Source organism: Protopterus annectens, chromosome 12.part0, assembly GCF_019279795.1.
Source record: "Protopterus annectens isolate FY-2018-M chromosome 12.part0, PAN1.0, whole genome shotgun sequence".
NCBI classification, from domain to species: domain Eukaryota; kingdom Metazoa; phylum Chordata; order Ceratodontiformes; family Protopteridae; genus Protopterus; species Protopterus annectens.
In genome coordinates, this window is record NC_056746.1 from 1,368,128,376 (window position 1) to 1,368,146,603 (window position 18,228).

At 37.5% G+C, this 18,228-nt stretch overlaps 1 protein-coding gene across 1 annotated transcript in view; it reads right to left on the minus strand.

Annotated features, from left to right (window-relative positions):
• ANGPT4 (angiopoietin 4) overlaps window positions 1-18,228 on the minus strand; it is a 1,038,655-nt gene that overhangs the window by 939,738 nt on the left and 80,689 nt on the right. The window lies entirely within an intron of this gene.

Here is an 18,228-nt window from a genome sequence, read left to right on the forward strand (position 1 = left end):
ACAGCAGACAGTTTAAAAAAAAAGGCAGCAGAAGGTAAAACAGCCTTACATACTTTAGCAATAATCCATGACTGGGTGTGGGTAAAACAGGATTTACCCATAGCTGGTGTATTTTAATCATAAGGGTGAAGCCCAAGTGATTAAACCAAGCCACCCAGCTAAATCCTGAATTACACACACTCAGGATTGGATTATTGCTATTATACAATGACATTATTTAAGGAAAAATATCTTCAGTGTTATAAATAATGTAACTGTATAAAGGGACTACAGTGTTCTTCTATCATTTTGGTAGCCTAGGGCATCCATTTAATGTACTGGGCATGCTCTATGACTGTACAGTATATTGTGGTCCCTGTATTTTTCTTTGTTTTTTTTTTTTTTTTAACTAGTTTGCAGTGATGGATGCTTTATAGACAGAAGTGTAAAATATGTTTACCTAGACTTAGTGGGAATGTAGACATGTTTGCCTTACATTTTTTATTTTTCATGATGAAAGCAGTAGTCTGTCAAAGTATCAAAGAATGTAGTCGGTAAATGGTGAGGAGTGTGTGGGGTGTGTATTTAGGAAGTGAGAAGTATGTCGAGGAGCTTATAGCCAGAATGCTTCTGGTATTGAAATTGTGAGTTTGTTTTCCACTTTTCCTGTTTGTACAAGCAATTTTTTAGCAAGTTAAGTTTTTTTTTCTTTTGCATATTAAATTCTCACTGACATTTTATATCTTTCCTCCAAGTTCCAGGTTAAGGAGTAATTTCTTTAAACAGGTAAGTAAAGCCAAAACAGAAAGATGCATTGCTGAATTATGCTCTACATGTCTGCATTTTTTGTTTAAAAAAACACACATGTCATGTAGATCTCCCAACCCTTCTTCAGTAAAATATATGATAAAATATGTGACAGAGTGGTCGAAATATGATCAGTGGTCAGTCTTGCAACTACAATTAGCATGAGTGGTGTGTCCAAACATAGTAATATTTGTTGCATTTCTGTACCAAAGTCTGAAGAAATTAATGCTTGGAAATGTCATTCAGCATTGTGTAAATTTGTTTTTTTCTGTGTAGTACAAACTCCTTTTTAAGAACTAAAAATGCACGACCCACCTGATATAGAGTAAACACCTGCGATATAGTTTTATATATAACACACACATATAAATATATATATATATACACACACACACACACACACACACACACACACACACACACACACACACACACTTATTTTAGATAGCCATCTAATTGGGATACATGAATGAACTCATAAGACACTAACTGTGACTACAAAAATATCTTCTTTTTTATTTTTTCATAATACACTTACCCCTAATCATAACAGACAGAACACGCACACACATTTACCTAGCATACTGATTACTACATGTGTAAATAGGATTTAATTAAATAATTTAAACACTGATAACAATAATAAAGTCATGTTCCGCATACGTTATCTTCCAAACTTTAAAAGGCAGTTTACTAGGTGTTTGTGTGTGTGTGTGTATGTGTGTGTATGTGTGTGTGTGTGTGTGTGTGTGTGTGTGTGTGTGTGTGTGTGTGTGTGCATGCGTGTGCTCTGCACGCGCAAATCAATTCTCAAGGAGTGTGTGTGTCAGCTACTTGGTTTTTCCAATGCCAGTGTGGGTCAGATGTTAAGGGGGGGTTGAACAGGAAATGTGTGGGATCAAGTGTGTCATTTTTTGGTATGTAGCGTGCATGTTAAAAGGTTGATGGCTTATTACCCATCTCTTGAGAAAGCTTGAGAAAGAGAGAGAGAGATATCAGGACTGCCCCATACTTCCTTTTTGGAAGTACCTTTGGATTATGTACATAATTAGTAGGTCTCTCCTTTTCGGATGTTAAGATAAACAATTTTCTCTGGTACAAACAACTTTAAACCTTCTGGGGGACATGAAGAATGCAAAAAGCCTTGGTTATACTCAGAAAAATCAAGACATCCCTGTAAGTGTAAGTCAAAACTCTCTTTTTCATCATGATGGCTACTGAATTCCTAGTATAACTGCTAATAATGAGTTTCTGCAAAACCCAAAATGTTCAGGTTGCAAAATTTTTTAATCCATCTTAAATGTATAAATTCTAGTACTGCAGCCCAATAGACGTTTTATGGTCCGGAATGGCAACTGTTTCATTTGAACGGTCTGAATGAGTGATATCTTGCTCTAAAACATTTTTCTCAGTTTTGTTTATTCATATGTTGTTTATATTGAGATGTATAGTTGATTAGCTAGAATAAACATATGATGCAAAAGAAAAAAAAATATTACATAAGATTGAAATTATATCAAAACTGCAGATGTGCGTATGGTACACTGAACTTTTTATAAGTCTCATATCTCCATAAAAGCAAAGCAGGGATCATCTGTGGACCACTATATCCTGGTGTGCTAAACTACATTGCTATAGTGGACATCACAATACTAAAGCACTTAGCCCTATGTCAAACCAGACACCATAACCCTACATGGGCATGTTTATACTTAGAGAAAAATAAAGTAGGAGACATAGCAAAGGTGTGAAGTATGTCAATAATTGTGTTACAGGAGCTCAACTGGTACAAAAGGGAAAGGCAGTTGGTTACATTAATGATGCCACCAGCACTCCCAAGTAGATAATAGCTAAGTTGCATCCTTTGGGTTGAAACTGGTCGGCTCTTTTGTGCCCTGTTGTGCCCTTTGGAATGTAATTAATCTGTTGCTTTTAATCCTGCATAAGTTAATAAAAGTAGATTTATCGCATGCTATTCCTTTTCACACTCTTTAGTATCATGCATTTTTCCTTTCTATGTAACTGCTTAACTGCAACAAGAACTCCATACATTTTTTTGCTATGACAGGGACCTGTCAGTCTCTCAGCTCCCCTGTGCTGCCAGCTTTCAGTGTCCCCCTTTTCCTGAACAGGATACATACAGTGGTGGTCACAAAGTACCTGAAAACTGCTGCATATGACCTCATTGCAAATTGACATAATCATCCTTGTCAGAGGTGAGCATAGTACACAAGTGTGTGATACATGCAGAGATAAACACCATTTTCAGAATAATACCAAACTCTAAATACCTGTACATATATACATACGGGCAAGGAAATGAATGTCTGAACCTTAGCATTTTGCATAACCTGAGTGACTTAAAATGGCATATTAAGCAGATTACTGTTGTAATAGCAGCAGTATATTCATTGTGCGATGCACTGAATTTGCATTCCTGTGTTAATAACAGCATTATATTCATCACTGTGTGATGCACTAAATCTGCATTCCTGTTGTAATAACAGTGTTATATTCATCACCTTGAGATGCACTTAATCTGCATTCCTGTGATAATAACAGCATTATATTCATCATTTTGTGATGCACTGAATCTGCATTCCTGTTGTAATAACAGCTTTATATTCATCGTGTGATGCACTAAATCTGCATTCCTGTGTTAATAACAGCATTATATTCATCATTGTGTGATGCACTGAATCTGCATTCCTGGTGTAATAACAGCTTTATATTCATCGTGTGATGCACTAAATCTGCTTTCCTGTGTTAATAACAGCGTTATATTCATCATTGTGTGATGCACTGAATCTGCATTCCTGTGTTAATAACACCATTATATTCATCATTGTGTGATGCACTGAATCTGCATTCCTGTTGTAATAACAGCGTTATATTCATCATTGTGTGATGCACTGAATCTGCATTCCTGTTGTAATAACAGCATTATATTCATCATTGTGTGATGCACTAAATCTGTATTCCTATTGTAATAACAGCATTATATTCATCATTGTGTGATACACTAAATCTGCATTCCTGTTGTAATAACAGTGTTATATTCATCATTGTGTGATGCACTGAATCTGCATTCCTGTGTTAATAACAGCGTTATATTCATCATTGTGTGATGCACTGAATCTGCATTCCTGTTGTAATAACAGTGTTATATTCATCATTGTGTGATGCACTGAATCTGAATGGCTGTTGTAATAACATTATATTCGTCATTTTGCGATGCACTGAATCTGCTACTGTCTCAATGAGACAGCTGAGTAGAGTATGAGTTAGATAAGAAGTGTGTCTTTTCAGCAGTGTCATCCAAACTTATACATCTCCTTACTGACATAACATAGTTTTTGCATTTACTGTACTGAAGAGAATAATTCATTGTGAATATGGGGTCATTATGTTTTGACAATCACACAAGTACTAAGTCTACAAATGAGGGAGCTTGCAAGCATTATATACAAAGCTACACATTTAGATATACAACATACTGTCCAGGTTCACACTTGAAAATGAAGTGAAAAAACATGGTTTAAGAAATAAAAACACAACACTTGCCAGGGGTATCCATAAAATCAGGCAGATCTGAAGCCAAAACAGTATGTTGCCTATCAGCAAGATTACTGTTCATGGTTTTATTTCATGTATTGTCACTGGCACATTAATATTTCCTTGATTAATATAAGAGGAATCTGTAGCTTGCCAGCAAACTTTAGTGAAGCTTGAAGAACAACTGAAAGCAACTTAAATCCCAGTAAATTAGTTGCTAAGCTTTGAAGTTATCAAAACATTGCAGTCAGAGCTGGGAACCCTGATTTATGTATGTCTCTTCAAATTTTAGCTGTAGGGTCATTCTAATCCTACTATCCTACTTTTTAAATAGGAGAAAAAATGGGTGTGGTATATCCTAGGGAACTGTAATTATTCACCGAGTCACATCCTCTCAAGATCTCATATGTCAAATGTGAAGCACTATCTATTTGCATGTTATCAATATATGGCAACAGCAATGTGAGAGTAGTGAATTAAATTAATGCAGACAAAGTAATTGGCATTGCAGCTTTCCTGCACCTTTGATGTGGGGACACCATACCTCTCAACTATCCAGATTTTAGCAGAAGGTCCACATTCTTACCTCATATTTCTGGTCTATTCTCCATAAAATTTATGGTTTTCTTGCAAATCACTGAGATAATCCGAGGATTGAAATCACTAAATAATGACAACTATTTGAGTTTCAGACTTCATATCCTTCAGAAAATGTATGTTAACACAAATTTTATTACTCTAGCAGCATTTTGAGTTTATAAGAGCAATATTTAAGATCTGTCCATATTTTTGAGCTTTTGCCCCCCCCCACCCCCCATTTTGACAGACTTTGTCCAGATTTCTTGCAGTAAGAGGTTGAGATGTATGGAGGGGCACATCTCATTCTTTGAATATATAGATTCTATGGCCAGCCATTCTCAGCATAAAAGGAACAAGTCTTACCTAAAAAAGAAAAAAATAAGAATAAAAACTCTGACTTAATGCAATCACAGAGATGACATAATAAGAGATTAGCCTCCTAAGGACACAGCCTTCTCTGTGGGAATGCAGAGAGATGCAGCCAAGTCTCCCCATAAAAGCCCCGTGAAAACACTTATCCTGCAAAATTAGTTTATTTTGTTTTATATGTTTATTTATCACAGCTTATCAAAGTTGTACATGACATTGACCTCAAAGGCAGTGAGACTTTCTGGTGAGTTAGGTATTACCCACTAGGTTTCAATAAATCAGACCCTTATTTTACATAGTCTAAACACTTTAATTGCGTTATAAGAACTAGCATGGGTTGCCATTCTTATGCTAATTGTATGAGTCATTTCAGAAAGCTGTCATATTCATTTTTAGTTTTCATGCTTTAATATTGGCAAAACATTGATAATAATGTCAACAAAAGAGACAGCAAAGCGGTAGTTTTGAAGCAACTGATATGATGTAAATGACATGATTCTAGTATCACCACCCAAATAAAAAAGTCTCTTTTGATGTATTAAAAGTAAAATGCCAGATTGACTGAAATCAATTGAACCGAAGGAAAGCCAAGATAAAGGACATATTGTATTTGCTTGTCTTCCGTGGGCCTAGTGACAGTTTTAATTTTGTGTTGGCCCCCCGTTGATGACTGACACCAGTATTAATGCTAGCTTTGTTTGTTCAACTGACAGTGTAATATGGTGTGCAGAAACAAGTTCTAGCTATGGACTATGCAGGGTCTAGGACATTAATTAAGAACACAGACATATATCACAATTATCTTAGTGGTGTCAGCAGAAATGTAAGGGACGTTATCTGGCATCCCATACAATGGTCACCTATTCATATGATATCTATATGGTAGTAAATATCTTATCATCCTATGAGCTCTGTTAGAAGCAAGGTGACATCTGCCTTATGCAAAGAAGCCTTTTCATAGCTTTGCTAGCACTGCCTTACAAGTATACATTTACTAAAATAAATACAAGTATGGCTTACATTTTTAAAAACAAAACACATTCTTTAACATAACTAGCATCCTTTTTGTTGTCATGGAAAGAAAAAGGTGTCAGCAAGACTGGTTAGAAAATGTATTTAATCCTAAAATTACATTCAATAAAATAAAACATTTTATAGATTCATAGCTTAGTACTAGGCTTGCAGGCCATTTTAAGCCTAGCGAATTTCCCTTTTTGTACTTGTAATGACCATTCATATTTGGTTATAGACTGGCCTTACCCATCGCATGGTTGATAATTATACATTACCCCTAATGAGAATAGCTAGGATCGCACCATAGATAATCTGCGGGGACCCATGCATGGGATAAACCATTTATGAGCTACCTCTGTCTTTTGGTAGTACAAGAGACAATCATGGGGTAAAATTTCTGTTTCCCATCCATATATCTAAGTTGTGCTTGAATATGGACAGGGAAGAACTTTGTTTTATGTGGATGATGGGTCTGTACCACAGAAGTGGTATCCTCTGCAAGATATACCTGTCCCTATGCACCGTTCTGTTGATGCTGCAGAAGAGGTTTAGATCTCGAGGAGTTTTTCTGATGTCATTTGTCTTGCAGATGTGGAGTAAATCCATATTTACAATTTCTAGTTCAGACAAATTTTTCACATTGACTTATACTGTTATCAGCATTGACTGCCACTGAGCAGAGGGGCAAGTGAAGTTTGTACAATGTTATATAAGTCCTGGTTCTTTTGGACAGTTACATATGTCTTCTAAGCTTCAACTCAGTTCGTAGTTGTGATGATACTTTTGTCACATACCATAGTGTTGTGTTATCTGGAAAGTCATGAGCAGCATTCATGTTCCACTTGGAGCACTCAGATTATCCCAATCATATCCACAAGGAAAACAGTGTAGAAATCAGATTCCATCATCACATCCATATTTAACAGCTGTGCTATGGCTATTCCCCAGCAAGTCCAAGATATATAATCGTAGCCTTCTTGGCATATTGGCATTGAAAAATCAAATAATGAAAAAAAAAGTTTATATATTCTTACCGGACCACTGGGTTTGTCATGTGAAGCAGAAACACAATTTTCCAACTTCATTAGTATTGTACATACATAGAACCAGCAGAAAATCCAATGATATGGCTTGAAGTATGTCTTGCAGAAATGCCTATTATTTTATTGCACAGAAGTTTGTTTGAAGTCTAATTACGGTGAACCTACCTGAGTTGCCAAATAATCCTTTTTGTTTAATTATCTCCAGCTACATCTGGCCTCCTCTTCTAAAGTGATAGCCAAATTAAATGTACAGACTATCTACTGAATAATAGATAATCACATCAACTGATTTGAAAATATTGGAGTATTCCATTTGAAATTAAACTTGTGTTTATTGAAATCATAAATTATCCTAAGATTCTCTCTGTTCTCCAAGGGCTCTCTCTATGGATTTTGTATAGAAAACTCCAGAAATGGGGCAAAATAATCTGCAAGTTTCTATGACATCCCCTTACCCCAAGGGGCACCCTACAGTCACAGTATGCTTCTCAGCAGAGTGCTGTTGTTTGTCTTCACAACTTGCCAAATACTTATAAAGCAGCTATGCTCAAGTTGTTCGGGGATTTGTACAGTACAGGTGATCTGCTGCCTTGGGTGTTATTTATGCATGAACGTTTACCAGTATCTGTCATTATCAGGCCCTATTAATGACCCCCCACTCAAAGATACTGCTGTTATGGGTATTTGCCACTGCCGTTTATTCTAAATCACCAGCTGTGGGCCTCTCCCAGTACCTTAATACTCTTTACAGGGTTACCTGAAACATATTATCTACATGTGGTGATGCAAGTGCACTAGGGACAGTTGAACTCTATCAGCATATATCCCCAATGTACGAATGTACGACAACTTGGCAGCCCTTCCCTTGGAAGCTTTGATAGAGCAATGAATTTAGGTTTGTATTTCAGCTCTACTCCAGGGCAACTTTCCATACTTTTCTAGAACTTTGTATGATGCATAACATACCACAGTAAAACCACCTTCATTATTTTCAGCTTGAATCTTTTATAAAGTCTACCCTTAGCTGTCATTTTGTAGAACTTATTATTAATTCTGCCATTATGAAAGTGACAACACAACCCAGACAAGTGGGCCTTATGGTCTCCACTATTTCAGCATGTCAACAGTTATACATGGTGGAAAGGTATCAGAGTTTTGCCAGAGAACATAGCTCTCAAACTTATTAGGATCCAGAAAGTACCACTGATTCCCCCTGCCCCTCTCCCCCCATGGACACTGTTCTCATGGAAATGCCTTCATAGGTTATTTCTCACCCTAGATCTATTATATTCTTGGTCAAGTGATTATGACCCAAGGTGCTGGAAATGTTCATACACCAAACTGAAGGCAGACTGGGAACATATAATCTGGAGTTTGCCTTCTCTTCAACAATCTTGGGGTGCATTTTGAGATAACACGGGGCTCCTACTCTTGATAAAATGAAAACTCGGACTTACTTGCTCTTATTTGGTGACCATCCTAAGTTCATCACGCAATGCTTGTGGTATCTAAATCAAAGTAGAACCAGGCAGTGGAGCTGCACATAGCTAACAGGAAGGGTAATGTATTGGTTTTCCTCTCAGAAAAGAATCTCTGCTTAGATAAAGTCTTGCCCTGGTTTGGAGCTCATGCAATGTCTGAGCCTTGAATATTATAACATGTATTCTGTTCTGAATATTTGACGGCCTTTGGTGAAAAACTTTTAATCTTATATTCTTCTGTCTTATTTATTTATTTTTATTTTATTGATGATCCAGATGTTGATTTTTTTTTCATTTATATTTTTTAGTATAACAGTCTCTGGACATTATAGTAGTTATTGGCACACTGTTTGTAGTATATTACAAAAAAATACATATTAATTTATTATTTATTGTTATTTAACAATTGGCTGAGTTTCTGATTTCATTCTAAGAGGATCCAATATTAATCAATATAGGAAGACATGGTTAACAGACCGTGTCACTTTGCCGCAGACAGTCTGCACCTATCCCCACTAGGCTTTTGAATACTGGATAAAGCTTTATCTTTCCACTTAGAGCCTTTGACAAACTGACACACCTACTATCATAGCAAAATCAACTCAGCTGAACCCCAAGGTGTTACTGCTGAATGCCAGGAGCCTAAACAAAAAGCTATGCCCTCTGTACCCTCCACTCTTTGTAGAATAGAGACACTGGTGCAGTTACTGAGACATGGGTTAAAGACAAAGAGAGTACCCCAGCAGTGCAAGGTTTCAGTGCCTTCCACACTTTTATATCAGAAGCTGCACAGACAGGGACTAATGAAGGAGGTGTCTTCATATACATCTGTGTCTCCATATACATCAATAACAAGCAGGCCTCTAGGTTAGTTAAACAGAATGATTCACTGGAGTTTCTCCATATGAAGGTCACCATAGATAAAATCCTACACCATATCCTAGCCAGATATGTCACCCTCCATGTCCCATGAATCTCATAGCATATACCTAAAACCCACTGGATTCATTCACGATAAACCCTAACACCTTACTCATGGGGGACTTTACTTACCCCTCTCTAGACTGAGAATCCTATACATCCTCAAATCTGCAGGCACAGAGATTCCTGGACTTTGTAAGTGCAAACACCTTGACCAAGTAGTGGGTATGTCACTAGAAGTTCCAACGTACTGGATCTCATAGATACAATCTGGCAGAATGCTGCAACAACCCCCTTTCCCCTTGGTAAGGTCTAACCATAAAGTTGTTTCCTTCAAAATCAAAATCAATTCAGTAACCAGAGTAAGCACAGTAACAGTTAGGAACTATTCCAAAGCAAACTACCTTCTATTAAGCAATAGTTAATTAAATTTCCATCCAAACCAGAGAATCCATCAGACTATGCAGAATTATTCACAAAAACTCAGTAAATTACTGTATGTCAAGGACTGCATAGAGGTTTCTGCACCTACCAGAAGTAAAGTCAGGACTAGCTCTAGAAACAAACTACCCTGGTGGTATCCAAAAGGAAATGACTTATACAACAAAAGAAAAAAAATAATGTGAAGTGTAACTCCCATAAAGTTAAGAACTCTTTCATCAAATTAAATAGGCAACTAAGAGGAATTTTGAGGTCAAGATAGCTTCCTAGGCAAAAGGCAGCCATAAGGCCATCTTCAGCTATGTCAGAAACCTCAAAGACAGCACACAGCAGTGTGCTAGAGCTGGTGGTTAATAGGACCAATGAGCTGGGTGCTATAGCAAATTTGTTGGATGCAAATTAGTCAGAAGGTGATATGGCTGATGCGTTTGTATGGAACACAAATGACCGAACGATAAAATTGTCGAATGTTGTTTTTTGTGGACATCAAATCGACATTTTCAAACAGCCATATTCAAAACAGGAAAGACCAAGTAGTACATCTTCCAATCTACTCAACATTCTACAACAGTTTGTGCAGGGGGGCAAGCCCCCCTGCTCCCCCCATGGTGCCCCCCGTCCCCCTACTTATATATACAAACTCCGAGATCGCACTACACTGAGGAAAGGGTACATTTACCAACCTCCACTATAGTGTGATCTGCACTACATTGTCAAACCTTGCTATAGTGAATGTTTGCTATTGTAAGGTTCGACAATGCAGTAATCGCAATTCCGGTTCTGCTACCTGAGTTTCGCACATTGGTTGATTGCACATAGTGCAATCGAGAATGTGATAGTAAACCATAGATCCAGTTCCAGCTTTATCTCCCACTCACCCCCAGTCATACCCCTAGAAATACCTTCAAATATAACCCCCCCAACTATAAATAGAGAGCATGTCCTGGGTGTGCTCACTAAGGCCAAGAACACAGACTCACTGGGTCCCAATGACATCCCAGGATGCCTCCTGAATAGTTTTGTAATATGATCTGTCAGGGCCATTTAACTCCAGTCTCAATAAAGGCTTTGTGCCACAAGAATAGAGAACTGCAAAGGTCATCCCTCTTCAAACGGGTAGACCATACTACAAACCCAGTAGTCTGACTAGTCTTTTATGCAAAGCCATGGAAAGAATTATCATGGAAATGATCAACAAATACATAGGAGACCTTTGGACATTGGATCCATCCCAGTTTGGCTTTGTTAAAGGAAGGTCATGCCTGCTGAACCTGGTGAACTTCTTTGTGATGGACACTGAGGCAATGGATGAGGGTAAAATGTTATATACTGCCTATCTTGATTTGGCTAGGACATTTGATACAATACTCCACTGAGGTATTGTTAACAAACTTACGGAATTAGGATTTAACCCCTATATAACATGCTAAATAGCCAGCAAGTTCACAGATAGAAGGCAGGAGGTTAGGAATGGTGAGGACACCTCCACTAGGAAGCTAGTCACCAGTGAAATCCCTCAGGGCTCCATACAGGGCCCGCTCTAATTTAGTATCTACTTTTCAGAAGTCAAGGCCAATGTCAAAGGGCCCTGGCTGACACATTTGCAGATGAATGCAAACTGGGAGCAGTCACAGAATCCTCCTAAGAAACAAACATCTTACAAAAGGGTCTAACACAGACATATTACCAGTGCCAAAGCCATGTCTTAAAACACTTGGCCATGAAATGCATTATAGTACCTTTTGGGATGTCAGCCTCCCCAGGAAACTATGTCATCGATAAAACACCACTAAGAGTTGACCTACTATTCAGTGATCTGGGAGCACATGTAAACAGTAACCTGGCCTTTGGGTTTCTAAGGTAGTAAGGAAATGCTTTTCTGCTCATCTTATAAGTAAGGATATGGCATCCAGGTCCAGAGATGTAATTGTACCTCTGTCCTTGGGCCTCATCAGACCCATCATTGAGTATAATGTCCCCACAGACCCATCATTGAGTATAATGCCATCATCAGACCCATCATTGAGTATAATGCCCTCATCAGACCCATCATTGAGTATAATGCCCTCATCAGACCCATCAATGAGTATAATGCCCTCGTCAGACCCATCATTGAGTATAATGTCCCCACAGACCCATCATTGAGTATAATGCCCTCATCAGACCCATCATTGAGTATAATGCCCTCATCAGACCCATCATTGAGTATAATGCCCTCATCAGACCCATCATTGAGTATAATGCCCTCATCAGACTCATCATTGAGTAAAATGCCCTCATCAGACCCATCATTGAGTATAATGCCCTTATCAGACCCATCATTGAGTATAATGCCCTCATCAGACCCATCATTGAGTATAATGCCTTCATCAGACCCACCATTGAGTATAATGCCCTCGTCAGACCCATCATTGAGTATAATGCCCTCATCAGACCCATCATTGAGTATAATGCCCTCATCAGACCCATCATTGAGTATAATGTCCCCACAGACCGATCATTGAGTATAATGTCCCCCTTTCATTATGTACCTGACCAGACACATACAACAACTGGAAGGTCAACAAAGGTTCCTTACAAAAAGAATACAGGGCATAGAGACAATGTCCTATGTGGATCACCTCAAAGCTATACTCAGTCTCCTACAGACTGCTAAGAGATTATCTATGCCTGGCATGTGAGGCACATCCACAAAACAAACAGTGTCAGAATGACTATATTCAAAAACCTAAATTTTGTTTGCAACATATTTAGAACATAGGTTCATAGGTTCATAGGTTGGTACTAGGTTATCGGCCCTAGGGCCTATACAAGCGTAGCCATAACAATTCCCTGTCTATTTCTTCCCACAATATTTACTTCCCTGGACCCCTGTCTAGTAGGGTGACTGACGTGATCCCCGGGGTGAATTTTCTATCCATGTTGGAGAGACATAGTTGTATCTCAGATAATTTCCATTCTCTGGAATAGGTTCCTCATCCATGTGGAGCCAAGTCCCTCCTTAACCTTATTTAAGTGTAGCTTGGGCAGTTTGATGGGAAATAGGAAATTCATCCCTTGTGTGTTGCCTATGTCTCTGATAAGACAGAGGCAGTCAGTAAATCATATCATAGCCAACAGTCACCCCTAAATAAATGTCTAAAATGTAAAACTTGTGGGACACATTTGTCTTGCTCATCTAGGATAATAAAGGTCTTAGTACTAGTTAGCCTAGTATACATCTATAAAACTCTGAACCAGTGAGTGTACAAAATTCAGATCACTATCACTTGTCAATATAATTACCATGTTGATGTTTTAAGTAAAGTTATGCAAAAAAAATAATAAGAAGAAATAATAAGTTCTTACTATTTGCTTTAAAACACCCCCCATATAAAACTCTCCTCAATATTACCTCAACCAAAAACACAAAAATTGACATAGAAACACAAAAGAAAATGTTTAGGTGTCCCAACTGACAATAATATGAAGTTTGACCACCACTTCCAAGCTGCCATCAAAAAAATCCCACCACAAATGCAGCATTTATAGAGCTAAGCAATTTCTCACAGATGGAGATAAGCAAACAATAACAAAAGCATACAAACTTTGTGCCCTACTATATGCCTCTCCCATCTTCAACATCCTTCAAAAAACAAAACTTGAGCAGTGTTAGAACAAAATTGCCATATTTGCAGCAAATACACTTTGCAGATCTTCCCTCTCTGCAGCTTTTAAACACCTTAACTAGACGGAACTCTCTCACCACCTTCACTATACCTGTGTCCTCATATATCTTATATATAACTCGGACAAACACCCAGCTCTAAAAGACATGCTGCAACCATACTGTACAAACAGAGCACTTCTCTTGAAGGACAGAATGCTGCTTTCCACAACTAAATACCATAACACAGATGAAAAAGTGTCTTTGCTCCAACTATGTATCCAAAATCAGGAATTCTATCCCATATCTTCTTAAACAACTTGAAGACTTACAAGCCTTTAAACAAAGTCTAAAACAGTACTTTGTAACAACATGGCTTTGCCCATGTACATCTCCAAGGTAGTTTGACACACACACACACACACACACACACACACACACACACACACACACACACACACACACACACACACACACACAGACACACACACACATCTGATAACAAAATCTGTATCCACTCTCACTAAATTCCTCCACACCTCTCAACTGTCCAGATTTTTGCAGAATGCCCAGACTGTTTCTTATAATTCTGTTCTGTTCCTCACAAAAGTTGTGATTTTGTGGCAAGTCACTGGGATGACCTGAGAACTGAAGTAACTAAATAATGACATACATTTGAGTTTCAAACTTTATATAATTCAGAAAATGCACATAAACACAAACCCTGTTATTGTAGCAACTTTATATATTTATAACAGCTCTATTTAAAATAGTCCCTATTTTGAGGCCTTCATTCCTTCCATTAGGGCAAGCTTTATCCATATTTCAAGCACTAAGAGGTTGACAGGTATGGATTCCTCATATACTCTCTATCTACCTTCTTTCAACCATTTCACTTTATGTCTTCATTGTTTCACCAGCCAATATCTTATCATGTTACTGCTTCACTTTATACTAAAGTATATCTTAATATCTATGTTTAATCTTGCTGTCACAACCATTACACATATCTAAATACATCCTTTTTTATCTACATAATTTTCATCATCTATTCCAAAGTGCTTTAACTGCCTGTTTCCGCCTACTGACCATCAAACAAACTTGGCACTAGTATTACATGTCCTCTGAAGCTGTAAAAATCTACCATCATCTGTAAATAGCAAATTCTATCCTACTATACTGTGTGTGTGTGTGTGTGTGTGTGTGTGTGTGTGTGTGTGTGTGTGTGTGTGTGTATATATATATATATATATATATATATATATATATATATATATATATATATATAGGGTCTATATTATAAGATTGATGTTTGAAAACATCGAATAACATATGGTCGACACCATATGGTCGATGTCTTCAAACATCGACCTTATACCTTATAAATGACAAAAAAAAGAACAAAAGTACCCTAATGGGTTTAAGCAGGGGGGGGGGCAAGCTCCCCTGCACCTCTCACATGGGGAGCTGCTCTCCCCACACCCCCCCCTCTAATTAAATATACCAACTTCAAGACCGCACTACATTGCAGTAAATGGAAATCTCCCCTTATGGAGATTTCTGTTTACACACTCGAGAATCTGAGCATTCGATATTCTTGTGTCGACAATGTCAAATTCGACATTGTCGGATTTCGAGAATATAATATAGACGCTATATATATATATATATATATATATATATATGTATATGTATATATATATATATATATATATTATACGTCTGTATATGTGTATGTATGTATATTGCAATTCCAGCTCTATTATTTTTTTCCTTTCACTTCTTTGAGTCATATTTAACAAATACTGTGGTATATCAGTTAACAGGCTATACAAGCATAAACAAGACTATAACACTGATCTTCCTATATGTCATGTCTTAATGCAATGTATCCACTTACAGCAGTCTATTCAAAATCCTCTCTTATGTTTCCTATACCCTGAAATCAGGGCCGGTGGGTTTTGTTCTCATATTTTTAATTTGGTTTGTAATTGTAATTATTGAAACTTTTCTCCCTGCGCCTCCTCTGAAAAAACGGTTCCCAAGCCCAGTCAGATTTCCCTGGTAAACAAATGTAACATAAAATAAATACTAATAAATGGTATTTCTACCCGTGCGTCAAACTAAAATAAAAGCATTCGGCATTCAGATTAGATCAAGAAAATAGGAATTAGAGTGTCTAAAGATGTGAAGAGATGAATTCATAAGCAGAATGTAGACAGAGTCTAATCTTGCTTTTTAAAATCTTTCTTACTGTTTTCCCTTTTTAATGACATGGCATCTTAAAAAACATTCTATGCTGGTGAAGCATGCAGACTTCAGGAGTTGCTGTTTATACACATGCATATTGTCTTACTGATTTTAGAGCCTACTGATCAAAATCTGCATTTTCACAAATGCCCTTATTACAATTCCAGAACTCCACTTCCATTGATATTTTGTCACAAGCCTTCATTTCCCATATACACCATGCAAGTCAGTTTTGTTATGCAAGTTTTTTCCCCCAGAGTTTCAGGATGGGATAAGTTTTGTCCGTATTTATAAAGTTAATAGAAACAAAATCACCAGGGGAATCAGTTGTAATACAGCTGGACTACTATAAGTGACAACATGTTTCCTTAACTGTTCTCAAAGACATATCAAACTCCCACAACTTCCTTCCCTTAATCTTAATAATAGCAGCTTGCATTCATGGACACACACAACTGCTAACAGAAACTGCCTCTTCAAATGAGATATTTCAAAAATCCAACACCCCCCCCCCCCCCGAGTCGTTTTTAACTGACATTACTCTGAACAGCTGAACGTTTCAGATCTTATATTCAAAACTTTGTAATAAGGAAATTGTTTTGCTTAAAGACTTTTTTCAGTTCCTTGACCATCCAGTTTTTACGCTCTGTGCCCCCCCCCCCCCCCACCATTAATTTCTGGCTTCCTGTCAAGTAAAAGGGATAACACATTTTTCAAGAGAAAATGCGTATCCCTTCCTCTCTTCCACTCATTCCTGAAGAAAATGTTCTTCAGCAATTAAACTGTAATATGTCACAGATTAGTGTTTTCCCAGCATTTCGTGGAAGGACTGTGTTCCAGGGTATACTGACAGAAACCTAACAGTCATTTATCAGTACACTTAAGTGTTATAGTTAACCTTTAAAAGCTGTGAAAGGTTAATTTTATCCAAAGGTGTTTGTGCCCTTGAGCAGAGAAAAAATATATTCCTGGAGAAACTGGTCTCTAATATTAACAATGTTCCTCACACACACAAACTTTCTACATAAAAAAAGAAGCCTGTGCTACAACTGACCCTTCTCCCTGTCCTGTTAAGGGCATAGAAATATCATTGAGATTGTATACCTGACCAGGTGAAACACAAACCCCTCTACATACTAGTGGTAAATCAGATGATACATGAGGCAGGAACTTCTCGAAGATGAGACAGGCATTTTGTAAATAAAATCATTATTCCTGTGATATTATGCCTGCTTTAACAGTTCAAAGTATACTTTATCAAGTCATACAACTATGTGATTGATTATGCCAGGAAAAAAATCACTCAAGACTGGTATCTTTATTTTTTAAAATAAGTTCTAACTCTGTCTCTGTAACACTGAATGGAGATGCTAGATCAAACAATGTTATGCTGTTTATCTATCAGGCTCATACGTACTTACTGTTTCTTTTTCTGAGGACACTCTCTCCTGGACTTTGGTCTGATGTATCAGTAACGATTACCTGATACCTTTAACTAGTCAGCACATCGCAAAACCAGTGTAACACAGAGGATCAGGCAGCCATAGTCGGCAGTAAATTTTCATTTGAATTCCCCCCTACCAGGATTTTTCTAGACTCCAGAAAACTTATCATACATCCCATAAGCCGGATTTGACAAGCACAAATCAATGTTATGTACAGACAGATTCCCTTAAAAATACTTTTAAAGTCATTGGCTGATCAACAGCATTTTCAAAATGACCTTTGGGGTGGTGTGACATCTATGTGAATGTGATTTTTGTCTCTTACATCAATCATAATGCCAAGTAATGAAGGAAACACTCAATAATAAAATGCATTCCGCAATGGCGATCCCTAACCGGGAAAAGCCGAAAGAAACAACAACAACAACAATACTGCAGCTTTGGAATCCCTAAATTTCCACTTTAGTTACTGACTGCACAGGCTGCTTACAAACTAAGAACTGCCAGTACTTGGTTTTCAAACTTTTCCTCATTCCTTTCAGAACAGGGCCGTATTGGATCTTCCAGAATTATAAAGGTGGTTAGGAAATTGTTAAGATCCCCCTTATCTCATGTTGGGAGTTAATAGCTTAATTTTAATAAAGATCTGCTTCCGTCATTAACTGTTTGGTCGTATACCATGCAGTGAAGAAGGGTTG